This window comes from Ursus arctos, unplaced genomic scaffold, assembly GCF_023065955.2.
Source record: "Ursus arctos isolate Adak ecotype North America unplaced genomic scaffold, UrsArc2.0 scaffold_8, whole genome shotgun sequence".
NCBI classification, from domain to species: Eukaryota; Metazoa; Chordata; class Mammalia; order Carnivora; family Ursidae; genus Ursus; species Ursus arctos.
The window spans coordinates 47,009,045-47,022,038 of record NW_026623100.1 but is presented as its reverse complement, the minus strand read 5'-3'; the positions used below and the strand labels follow the sequence as shown (position 1 = coordinate 47,022,038).

The 12,994-nt window shown below is 46.6% G+C and overlaps 1 protein-coding gene across 1 annotated transcript in view; it reads right to left on the bottom strand.

The window, feature by feature from the left end:
• TCF7L1 (transcription factor 7 like 1) overlaps nt 1-12,994 on the bottom strand; it is a 150,343-nt gene that overhangs the window by 127,844 nt on the left and 9,505 nt on the right. The window lies entirely within an intron of this gene.

The following is a 12,994-nucleotide window of genomic DNA, read 5'->3' as shown; positions in this document are numbered from 1 at the left end:
CGGTTCAGCATCTGACTCTTGATCTCAGCTCAGGTCATGATCTCAGGGTCATGAGATCTAGCGAGTTGGGCTCCGTGCCGTGCTCAGAGGGGAGTCTGCTTGGGATTCTCTCTCCCTCTCCCTGTCCCCCTCCCTGTGCTCACACATGCTGTGTGTGCTCTCTCTCTCTCCCTCTCAAACAAATAAATAAAATCTTTAAACAAAATTCATAAAACTATACACCAAAAAGAGTCAATTTTCCTGTATATTAATTTTTTTTTAATTTGAAAAGAAAACAAAGCATCTTTAGGCAGAGGGACGACAGAGCTGGCAGAAGATAGGACACACAGCTAGCGCCCTTTCTCCCTCACGTGACAGTGTCCCAGGGCTCCACCTGGGCACGTGTGCGTGCTCAGGAAAGCTCTCTTCGAGTAACGGGCTCTGAAACCCAGAGAACCAAATGACCGCCAGTCCAAGCACATGGGAAGAGGAGTGAGCTGAGCCAACCAGGGAGCAGGAGAGACACTTTGGGAGGACACTAGGCCCCTAAGCAGCAGATGGAGAAACTGAGCCAAGAAGGACCTTGTGAGGGGCAGAAGGAAACTGGTAAGCGCATGGCAGGAGGAGGCTGTCAGGACGGCACGGCCAGCAGGACGCTCAGTCTAGGACCAGACCTGCCTCAAGGGGGGAGGCCAGATGTCGCACTTCTCCTTAAGCATCCCCTTTATCGAGGCCATGGGCCAAGAAGACTTAAATATGAGCTTTCATTTCTTCCGGGCTTCTCCCATCTCTGATGTCAAAAGGCCTACACACAAACCAGCCAGAGATGGGATGCCTGGCTGGCTCAGTCAGAAGAGTGTGCGACTCTTGATCTGAGGGTTGTGGGTTCAAGCCCCACATTGGGTGCAGCAACTACCTAAGAAAAAAGAAATCTTTTTAATTAAAAGGAAAAAAAGAAACCAGCCAGAGTTCAGGCAGTGATACAGAAAACAGAAGGAATGCCTGAGCCCACTTCATATGGTACCAGGTCTTCCAGAGTGCAGGCAGCCAGGTATGCTCTTCTTGTCTCCAGGGCTCCTTCCGGGGAGGACATCACTGACCAAAATGCAAGGAGCGAAGAAAAGCCCAGCGGGGCAGGCAGCTGCCCAGCTGGTGCCGAGCAACCCCGAGCAGCCGATGGCTAACCCGACACCAAGCTCAGAGCGGAAACTCACAGGGGGCAAAGCACATCTCTTTGGGCCACAAAAGGGGCACAAGCTAGTTCCTGGAGGCCAGCGGTTGGTCCAGGGCACTTAGGGAGGCCGGGTGGCTCCAGGAGGGAGGACACCAGGCTCCAGGGCCGTCCAGAAGCCACAGGAAGGACAACAAGCCTGGGAGAAGCTGCAGAGGCTGCAGAAACACCAGGAAGAGTTTCCTGTGTCGAGCGCCAGTCTCTCTCATTCCAGGAATCCCCTTTTCCTGAAGCTCGCTTGCTGTTATTTATTTATACAAGGCCGAACCCCACCTTCCAGAGCTCTGCAAAGCGCTCCTCACCACAAAGCCCGATTGTGCTTCCACATCCTCACAGCCAAGGCCGAGACAGAAACTGGCCTGAGGGAAGACGGTCTGTCCCAGAGATGGAAATGCAGTCAGATTCAAAGGCGCGGTTCTCCAATAACAGAGAGCTTTGTTGGGCCGGAGAACACCCTTCGAACTGACAGCGCGGCGTGCCCGGAGGGGGGGGGGGGGGGGTTCCGGCCCATCTCGGTGCCAGGGGGCCCTTCAGCAGGTGAGCTGTGGCTATTGGGTTCTGGGCCGTCTCCAAAGAGCCAGGCCTCATGGCAGGGCTGGCTGAGAGAGAAACTAGCATGCTATTCTGCTCAATTATCCGCTTTGCAGACGGGCACAGTGACATTTTATTAAGACAGGACACACAGATGAAAGCTACAGCGATGGGAAACCCTGGAATTTTTTTTTTCCAAAAGGGGAGAGGAAAACTATCAACCCCCAGAACTATTCTGGCCCAAACAACAATAATTTTGGCAATTTAAAACACAATAATTTTCTTAGGGCTTACGAGGTGGGTTTTCTCTCTGCCCCCAAACCTCTCTCAGGAAAAGGTTTGGTCAGAAATGATTTTTAAACAGGCTCATAACCTCCTCACCACAAATACATCTGTAAAGTGCTAACGCAGCCCACGGGAAAGTGTGCGTCTTGACGCTCTGGGCAGGTTTCGGCTTCGCACGGAGTCACGCAGGTGGTCTTCTGGACACCAAACCCAAAAGCGGAGAGGGGTCCCAGAGGGGAGCGCTGGCCTATGTCTAAAGCACCCATGGCAGAGGGGCAAAGGAGGACAAGGAAGGCTGGCCGCTGGGCAGCTCCTCAGGGCGCCTGCCCCCGTCTCCCGCCCGCCCTGCCCTGCGCACACAGCGGTGCGGCTGTCCCCCTTCTCCCGGGGAGTCTCTAAAGCCGACCTCCCTAGAAGCCTGGCTCCGTACCTTCCTCCCTCCCCACAGAACGTCTGCTTTCCTCTTGGTCCTCCATGCAGCAATTGGACAAGAGTCCCCCGGCCTCTCCCGTCCCAGAAGGCACCTCTAAAGCCATGCTCCTTGTCCACACAAATGATGAGTAATTACCACTAATTGCCCCTCACGTTCTCCTAAGCCCAGGACCTCCCCTGAGCAGGGAAGGAGGGAGAAAGGAGGGGAAGGCGGGAAAGCCAGTCAGGGTCTCTCCCATCCTGCCCCCCCCCCACCCCCGGGGCCAGAGCAGGTGTTCCTGCTCTCCAGCCGGAGGCCTCCTCAGCACCGCTGAGTGTTCTCCAGCTCGGGGCCTCTTACAGACCAAGCTCTGGCACCGCCTGCCCGTTTCCAGCAGCAGCTTTAGAATCAACTCCCGAAGGGACCTCGCCGGGTCACCCAGTCTTCAACGCTCAGGTCACGTCCCTCAGTCCCTCAAGCTCACGCAAGCCATCCGTGTGGCCCCAGGGGAGGTGGTGCCACTTAATTGTCCCAGAGCAGGACAATCCAGGTTCTCTGCCAGCCCCTGTCCCTGGAATGCTAGGTGGCCTCAGACGAGTCTGGTTTCCTCTAGAATGAAGCAGGAAAAACCACAGTCCCCACAGGGTCATTCTGAGGATTAAGTGAGTGAATGTACGCAATACTTCTCTGGGACACTCAAAGAACACTCAAAGAATAAAACTGTTATCACTGCACAAAGCACTATTCAGACAGAAGAGAGACTCAAGGACCAGTCATGCTATGTTTCTCACTAGCTCCACGAAATTAGCAACTCTCTCCACCCCTCTGGGCTCGGTTCCTTTCGACGGTCACTAGAATCCAGCTGGCATCTCCAAGGTGCCTTCCTAAAACACACACACAGATCCATTTACTCGGTGTATTCCACGTGTGTACGAACCGTGTCTGTACACCAGGGCTTCTCTGCTTCAGCACAACGGACACTGGAGCAACGACATCTTCTGTTGTGAGGAACCATCCATCCTATACATTCAAGACGTTCAGCAGCATCCCCGGCCTCACCCGCTAGATGGTAATAGTTCTCCCTCCCCCGCCCCATCAGAACAACGAAAAATGTCTCCAGACCTTGCCAAATATCCCGGGGGGGGGGGGGAGGGGCCAAATGGCCCCAGTGGAGAGCTAGTCGCGTGCACACAAACACACGCACGCACCCACGCACACACATGGGTAACAGGACACCCACTTTGAGAGTGAAGAGCGAAGCAGGGTGAGAACGGAGGAGCCGTCTCTCCAGGCACTGAGTCCCTGCACCGTGCTCGAGGCAACTTGGCTGCGACTGAGACCACAAGCGCACACGGTACCTGGGAGCGTCTCTACATCCGTGCAACAGTCACTGGGCTCACAGAGGCCGCTGCAGACCTCACTCGGCTTGCACGGAGTCCTACCGAGCGCGTTCACTTGCCAGGCCCAGCTCCCCAGGTCCAGTCAAAAGTGTGCTCAGGAGCTCGGCCCGGGGGAGAAGACCACGGGGTCCTGTGTGCTACCTCCCTGCACACTCACCTGGAGGTACCTGAGGAAAAGGAAGCCGCCGTGGGCAGCAGGCGGCTGTGGGCTTGCCACACGTGTGCTTCCCTCGGACGCCATGTGTTAGCGGATTTGCCGAAACTTGTGTTTTCCCAGTTCAGAAGAGCTAGGGGCTTGGGAGACAAGTCTTGTGTACCCACGGACACACGACCTTGTGTGCACACCTACCCACTCGCAAATCTACATAAAATGAACAGTAATCATAAAGATGCAAGAAAGGGATTAAGTGGAGGAGGGGAGGCGAACGTCTGCCTTAAAGAGAGGTCTGTTTACCCCCAAGTGTTTAAAAACGAGAATCCTGAACTTCCTTTCCACCTTATTATGACTTATTTAACATTTGTTTTTAATTTGCCCAAGATCATAATCTTCAGCGAGGACCACATACAAGCCAAACTCTAACTTGGAAAACCAAGCTGGACCTTTGCTCCGCCTGCATGAATTAGTGTACAAAGGGGCATCTCATTTCTCCCTCCCTCACAATCTGGAACACTAGTCCCTATGTATGTCACTAACGCTGGGAGAATGGGCCCTAAGACAGGCCTCAGGAAACGAAGGCTCTAATCCTGGCCGATTCACTTGTGTGCCACGGAGACAAGTTATTTCAAGTGCTGAGCTTCCTCTTTAAATACACTGTCAGTTCCCTGTTAGCTGGATGCATGGAGTAAATTAAGTACACCTAGGAAGACCTACAGAATCCTAGTTACTCACGCGGAAAAGTACTAAGAGTAGAATGGTAGCCCAGACCCACCCAGAGTTCCCAAAGTGGGTTTTGGGGAACACCAGTCCCATGAGATGCCACTTGGAAATAAAGCATTCTGTGGGTCCTTCGTTCATCCCACAAATACTTATCGAGGGCCTTCTAGATGCCTGGTGCTATGAAGACAATAGAGAGCAAAAGAGACCCACTCCCTGACTTCTGCAGTAAGCTGAGGATCCAGAGACTAGGTCACCTCTTTCCCAACAGTAAAGGGAGTTCGCACACAGGGAGCAAGGAACCACATCGAGGCTGGGAGGCGGAGAGCAGGAGGGGAGACGCATGCTGGTGGGGTGGGGGGCGTGGGTAGGATTCCAAGGGGCCGGAGGAATCCTGCACAACGCACCGCCCTGTAAGAGATTCATGGTACACACTGGCGTATTAACGGCCCCAGAAGTCCTGTCCTACCTATTAACATCCCAAGGATGTTACTCTGGGAAATGCTGAGAGAGGCATTATTGTTCTCGAAGCCTACAAGAACCTTCCGTGTGAAACAAAAGCTCTTGTTCGTATAACTGGAAAACTATGTGTCCTCTCAGAACAGCCAAAATACCTTGGGGTTGCTAATGTAATTCTGAAGTATTTTCCTTGGCACAGACCTATAAAAACATATGGCTGCCACGACTGCTGACATAGTCCCAGTATCACAGATGAAGGAAAACCCTTCAGCTACAACCAGCAGGCCAGAATCAAAGGTCTACCTCCAGCACAGACATCTGCTTTATTTTGGAAAAGATGTATGTACAGCCTAGGGGCACTTGGGTGGCTCAGTCGGTTAAGTGTCTGACTCTTGATCTCGGCTCAGGTCATGATCTCAGGGTTCTGAGATTGAGGCCCGCATTGGCCTCTGTGCTGGGTGTGGAACCTGCTTAAGATTCTCTCTCTTCCTTCTTCCTTTGCCCCTCTCCCCCCAAAAGATGTATGCATAGCCTCACTACTGGGATGAATTGAGAAAACCTTCCAATAAGTAAAACAAAAATGATCAACCACCAATGATCAAGTTATCAAAGATTATACCCTGAAAGATACCAGAAGTGAACAATGATTGCCCTTGTTAGTCTAAAATGTCCAGGAGGAAACAGATTTTGCTGTTTATTATATATGATCCATAAAGAAGAAAATGTAAATAAATAACAAATACTCACACATGTGCAGATTTTGTGTATAAAGTACTGTGTTAGGGGTGACAGTGATCAAAAGGGACAGATGACAGCCAGGGTCCTTAAGAACATGGATTCTAGAAAAGTAGCAATCCAAAACTGAGTATTAGTAAGTGCACAGGGAACGGTGTAGTATAATGACTAAATTCTACAGCGGCTAGGGAGGTCCTGAAAACCCAGGACTGCTAATGCCGATAATGAGTTAACTTAACAGAGCCCTTATGGTACCAGACAATGTTCTCCGTGCTGTGTACAACCCTATTTCATCTTTGCAACTATGAGGTAGGTCCTAGGAATATATCAAAATATGGTCTTGGCCTCAGCAGTCAATGGAAACCTGTTATTTGCCTTCAGCTTCAATCTTCAGAAGGCCTGAATTTCTGCCTGGTCAATGATCATATTTAATTAACCTAACAATGTGAGAAATAAGGAAATGAAGCACGTTTGGATTCATCATCATTATTGGAACATGCCCCTTCAAAAATAGGGAAGCAATCTTTTTTTTCTTTTTTAAGATTTATTTATTTGTCAGAGAGAAAGAGCAAAAGAGCAAGCGAACACAAGCGGGGGGAGCAGTGGGCAGAGGGAGAAGCAGACTCCCCGCCGAGCAAGGAGCCCTATTCGGGACTCAATCCCAAGACTCTAGGATCATGACTTGAGCCAAAGGTAGATGCTTGAACGACTGAGCCACCCAGGCGCCTGCGGGAAGCATTCTACCTGTAAAGTTTAGTGGAAATCTCCTTAAGAGCTTTATCTTTTGAAATGTTACCAGTTGGCAGAAGTATGTTATTTTTTCTTGGAAGAATACAATATAAACATGAAATATTAATCTCATAGAGAAAACAATTACAATGTACAACTCCAATTCTTAAATAGGATTAATTGACTGCATTACTAATATAAAGAGTACATTAAAAAAGAGAACAGTATATACTTTTTGAGCAAGTGTTTATCAATGTTTTTATATTATAATAGCTACACTATATTCTACTTCTAAACTCTATAGAATTACGTGGTGTGCTCGTAACATTAAAGAGAATAACCTTTAGAAACTACATATGCACTGTTAGCATTCAGACTTTGGTCTCTAAATAACACAATTCACTAAAAGGAATCAGAGCTCCTTCTGGAAAATAGCTGATCCGGGAGGGCGAGAAGCACAAGATGAGCCTAGAATGTCCTCCCGAAACAGTAAGCAGGGCAGCATCAAAGACCACTAGGATTGTGTCAAAAGGACTCGGGAGCCAACGTGAAGAGGCTTCCACCAGCTAAAGATGAAACAACTGGAGTATCAAGAAGAATAATACTCGTAAATGGATTGAAACACACGAAATAGGTTAAAATCCATGAGTTCGTAATATTTAAAAACATAATTTCACTGGTCACTTTTGCAGATTTTAAGAAACCAAATGGAAAGCCAGTAAATAAAGGGAAAGACTCAAGCATTTAAATTACTTTCCCGATATGACCTCCAGGGGTCTGCACACTTCTCCTACAATGGGCCAGACCTTGTCAGTTCTGGGGGCCTAATACAGACTCCATGGCAACTACTCACCTCAGCCCTTGCATCACAAAGACCGCCAGAGACAATATGCAAACGAATGGGCCTGGCTGTATTCTAATGAAACTTCATTTATAAAAATAAGTAGCAGGCTGGATTTAGCCTGTTGAACTTCAGTTTGCTGACCTTCGATCTAAGGTAACTAATAGTTCACGAGGGACAGTTTCTCTTTTAAAAAGTAGTACAGGGCACCTGGGTGGCTCAGTCCGTTCAGCATCTGCCTTCGGCTCAGGTCACCATCCCAGATTCCTGGGATCCGGCTCCCTGTTTGGCGGGAAATCTGCTTCTCCCTCTACCCCTCCCCCCTGCTCGTGATATTTTACTCTCTGACAAACAAAATAAAATAAAATAAAATAAAATAAAATAAAATAAAATAAAATAAAATAAAATAAATAGTATAGATGAGGAGCCCCTGGGTGGCTCTGTTGGTTAAGCATCTGACTCTTAATTTCAGCTCAGGTCACGATCTCCAGGTCTCAGCTCTAGGATTGAGCCCTGAATTGGGCTCTGCACTCAGCAAAGTGTCCACTTGAGGATTCTCTCCCTCTCCCTCTCCCTCTGCCCCTCTCCCCGCTCATGCTCACTCGGGCTCTTCCTCTCTAAAATAAATAAATAAATCTTTAAAAAAATAGTACAGCTGATAGATGAAGAAGGAAAGACACAGGCTATCAGCACTTCGAAACTGCTAATGAAGTAATGGATGTGAATGATGGCCATTGGTGGCTGCTAATTTCACAGACAACCAGACCTCCAGTGTCTCGTAAATAAGGACATCATCTATGAAAGCGACTTTGAAAAATAAATTTAAAAGGAGAGAGGAAAAGAGAGAGAGAGAACCCTGAAGCTGGATCAAGAATCTAAATCCAGGGAACTCCCCCTACTTGCTGGATGGGATGCTGCCTGAATCATAAATCAATTAATAAAGTCCATTAGATTCTCAAATTAAAAAAAGAAAGAAAAAAGAAAAGAATCCAACTCCAGCTAACAATTTTCAGGAACTACAAGGGATAGAAAAACATGTTACAGGACATCGTAGGGTTGCATTTAACAAAATCCAGACGGTGAGGAACTCCACAGGAGTCATCAGATAAAAACCTAAAAACCTAATTAGGAAGTTCTTTTCATCCTATGAAGAGTGCAGAGCAGAATGTCAACTTTTCTACCTCAATATTTCACAAGATTTCAAAATCATGTACTGCCCTTTTTTGATAAATCACCTATGATCCAGGCATAATAAAGATGGTGAAAACTATGAAAAGAAGACACTGTCTTAAGAAAAAAACAAAAAAACCAACACCGAAAAGATCTTGGTCCTTCATCTATCTAGTATTCACAAATATGCGGTGGGGCATCGCAGAAACAATCTAGGCACTTACAGAGTCGTGAAATTATTTTTCTCGCACTACAATGTCAAACTTCCCAAATGTGACCATCAGTTTGGCCACAACAGAGTAATAACTATTTCTGGCAAGAAACATCAATGGATACTAAAAACAATGGAAGAAAGTGTGATGAGAAACAGGTTGTTTACAGAGTCAGAAAGTATCTTCCCACAAGACACTTATTAATTACAAAGAGGAAAAATAGTTAACTTCCTTGGAGAAACCTGGCAGATGTAATTTTTACCAAGTGATCAAAATTAACATCAACTGTAGTGTGAAAAAGAGATGGTATCTCGTGAGAAGCAGAGAAGGACACGGTAGCAACCACGTAGTTTTCCTGCCTAAATAAAGAACCTGAATCTATTCATGAAGAAACATCTGAAAAAAAGCAGAATTCAAGGTCCTTCTACAAAATAAATGGCTTGTGATCTTCAAAAGTGAAGAACATAAGAGACATAAGACAAACTGAAGGGCTGTTCTAGACTGAAGGAGACCAAACAGATACAGCCAAGTGTAACACATGACCTTGGCTCATCTGGACCCTTCCCCCCAAATACTTTTTTTTTTTTTTTGAAGATTTTATTTTTAAGTAATGTCTACATCCAATGTCGGCCTTGAATTCACAACGCTGAGATCAAGAGTCAAACGCTCCATGGACTGAGCCAGCCAAGTGCCCCCAAATTCTTTTAAATGTTTTCTTTTGCTACAAAAGACAGTTTGAAGACAAGTAGCAACATCTGAATAAGGTCTATAGACAACAGGTCTATGTTAATTTCTAGATTTGATAACCACATTGTGGTGATTGTCTTTGGTGGTAGGACATAGGCGTGAAGTTACCTAGGAGTAAGGGAGCACTGTATTTGCAACTTACTCTCAAATGGCTCAGGAAAAAAGTTATGGAAAAAGAGAAAGATAAAGAAAATATAGTAAATACTAATGTTTGGGGAAATCTGGAGGAAAATACGTGGGAATTCTTTGTACTATTCTGTCCTTTCTCTGTGTCTGAAATTATCTCAAAGTAAAAAGTTAAAATTAATTAACATATATATTCCATATATATGAACCAACAGTATATATATCATTCTGTTGACACCTATTAGATTAAGAATTCACACAAACTGGCAATTCTGTTACAGTGATCTGTAACTCTTCCCAAAGGTAACTGATAACCATATAAATCAAAATCTGCACTAAGAACTGAAATGTGATGTGCCAATTACTTTTGTAGAAGCATTTCTGGTTCTCCTGTGACTACACCATTTAATCATTTCCTATAAAAATATTTTAAAATACTGCAAGAAAACATCCACTTATTAAGATATTGCTTAAAGTTTTTGGCCACTAAACTTCTTAATAAAGTTGTAATAATACTACAAATTATCTGGATGACATTACTCATTTCTTTTTATATCCCACAGATTCATTCTATGATGCATTTAGTTTTAGTCTTGTGCAAATCCTGGTTTTAAAATGCTGTCTATTCAGCCAAAATGTTAATTCGGTAACCTTCAAATACACCATTATCCCCATTTTGCCAAAGAGCACCCTAGGATACTGGGGCACGGAGCCAGATGGGGGCTGGGCTGGCCTTCAAGGGCAGGCCAACCGTAGCCAAACGCAAGTCCCGGACCCCTTTAGCCATACTGCCTCCCCAAGAGGGAGGAGTGGCCTGTCTGCGGGATCTGCTCCTCGTTCCTCTCTCCTCCTTCGGTGCCAAGCAAAAGCAACTGTGTTTAAGGGGCTCTCTCGAACTCCAGTTGCTCTCACCATCCCAGCCCCTCCCTGCGCTAACTCTCCTTTCGAGAGCCTTGCCATCATGATCCATTTCCCACTCCAGAATTCAGCACAGAGTCTCCCTCCCTGACGAGTATCTTATAACAGAAAAGCTTATGTTGTACAGTGTTTTCACGTCACGTATCTTTAACGCTCCTACTCTAATACTCTACCTCTCCTCTCTGCAGTCCTCCTAGGAAACACTTAAATAGATAATATAATTGATAAGCAAAGACCACATCCAATTTACACCGAAAATAACATTCAGGGCAACTGGGTGGCTCAGTCGGTTAAGAGTCTGCCTTTGGCTCAGGTCATGATCTCAGGGTCCTGGGACAGAGCCCCACATCCGGGGCTCCCCGCTCAGCGGGGAGTCTGTTTCTCCCTCTGCCCCTCCGCCCACATGTGCTCTTTCTCTCTCAAATAAATAAATACAATCTTAAAAAATAATAATAATAATACTCAGGGGCACCTGGCTGGCTCAGCTGGTAGAGCATACGGCTCCTGATCTAGGGGTTCTGGGTTCGAGCCCCACGTTGGATGTAGAGATTGCTTGAAAATAAAATCTTAAAAAAGAAAAGACTATTCATGCCTACACAAGCAAGTGGGACTTGGTCAGGAGTCAGAAACGGGCTCCAGACCAAGTCAACAGACGCACCTACAGTATTTTATATCGTGGTATCTAAGGAAAGAACTCTACCACCTCAAGACGTGAGAAGAAAAACACAAGGGAAATCAGAGGGAACAGAATAAATGGAGCCGGAGAGCACAGAAAAGCAAAGAAAGATTGAGGCAACAATGACCACTCTTTCTGAAACTGTGAAGGGACCAGACATTAAAGCTCTGACTACCCCAGACAGAAGTAGGGATTAAAAGTCCCTCTAAGGGAAAGGGGTGGACATGCCACCGAAATGAATAAATACAGACATGTTATTCCTCACTCCTCTCTCGTTCATACACACCATTTCTTTGTGCCTGTTCCACATGGCGTTTTCACATCAATGTGGTGGTCAACTCTCAGGAGAGGGGCACTCTAGCACTGTGGCCGGAATGATGGCTCTAACACTTTTCAGAGCAGCGACTCTGGGCCCCTCACTTACGCTGTCTCCGCTTCCTCCAGGATAAAACACGTGATGAGATCAGACGTGCGAGCATCCCATGTGCCAACAGTTGTACGCAGCGTGACAGAGTGCCCCGGAACACGGCCGGCGCCTACAGGGCTGTTTTTTAAAATGCTGATGCTTAAATATTCATGCTGTCAACATTCAACAAATGTCTGTGAGTCACTTATCCTGAGTCAGGTATTACGGTTTAGTAAAGTATTTTGAGTGCACTTTCTCTGTAGCACTGTGGGGCTCGCTGCAGATTCCCCCGAGTAGGGGAGAGAGGAAAGCCCAATGATGCCACTGAACCCAGTCCTACTGCCATCCTTCGTAACTATTTGATCCTGGGTGAGCTCACATCTCCCTGAGCTCGTGGGATGCTCCCGTCCAGCTTGGAGGGCTACCCGGGTACCCAGGCAGGGTCCCTGCACAAGAATCTCAGGGAGGAACACCCAACCCGCCCTTAGCAGGTATGTGTTGTAAGTCCATCTGACCTTAGAGACCCCGATTTATCCTTTTGGGAATTTACGGAGAAGAAGGTAGTCCCAAACATCAGAGATCACTACTGCCAACAAATCTGGACTTGTAAACTGATCAGCTTTTCACACCACTTATTCCTACTTCTTTTGTTTTTCTTCCTCATTGTTAGATTCAACTTTTTTTTTTTTTAAGTAAGCTCTAGGGAGTGCCTGAGAGCCTTAGTTATTAGTTAAGCATCTGCCTTCAGCTCAGATCACTAACCCTAACCCTAACCCCGGGGATCGAGCCCTGCATCCGGCTCCCTGCTCAGCAGGGAGTCTGCTTCTCCCTCTGACTCTGCCCCTCCCCCTGCTTGTGCTCTCCCTGTCTCTCTCCCAAATAAATAAATAAATAAATAAATAAATATTCTTTAAAAAAAAAAAGTAAGCTCTATGCCCAACATGGGACTTGAACTCACAACCCTGAGATCAAGACTCACGTGCTCCACTGACTGAACCAGCCAGATGTCCCTAGGCGCAGCTATCTTTTTACTATCTCTTATATTCATGTCTTTTTGTTTTCCACATATTTTTTTAATAGATGTTCCTACAAATAATGAACCGATTGACTGTATCAGGTGTAAGGCATTTATCTCATTAAGATTCAGTGTCTTGCAATACCCAGATCTCAGAAGGGCTTAGCTAGGGCCCCAAGTGCCTCCCCAACTTCTATCAGCCATACTCAGAAGCCCCTCCTGTTAATCTTCCCACCATGCTATTGTTT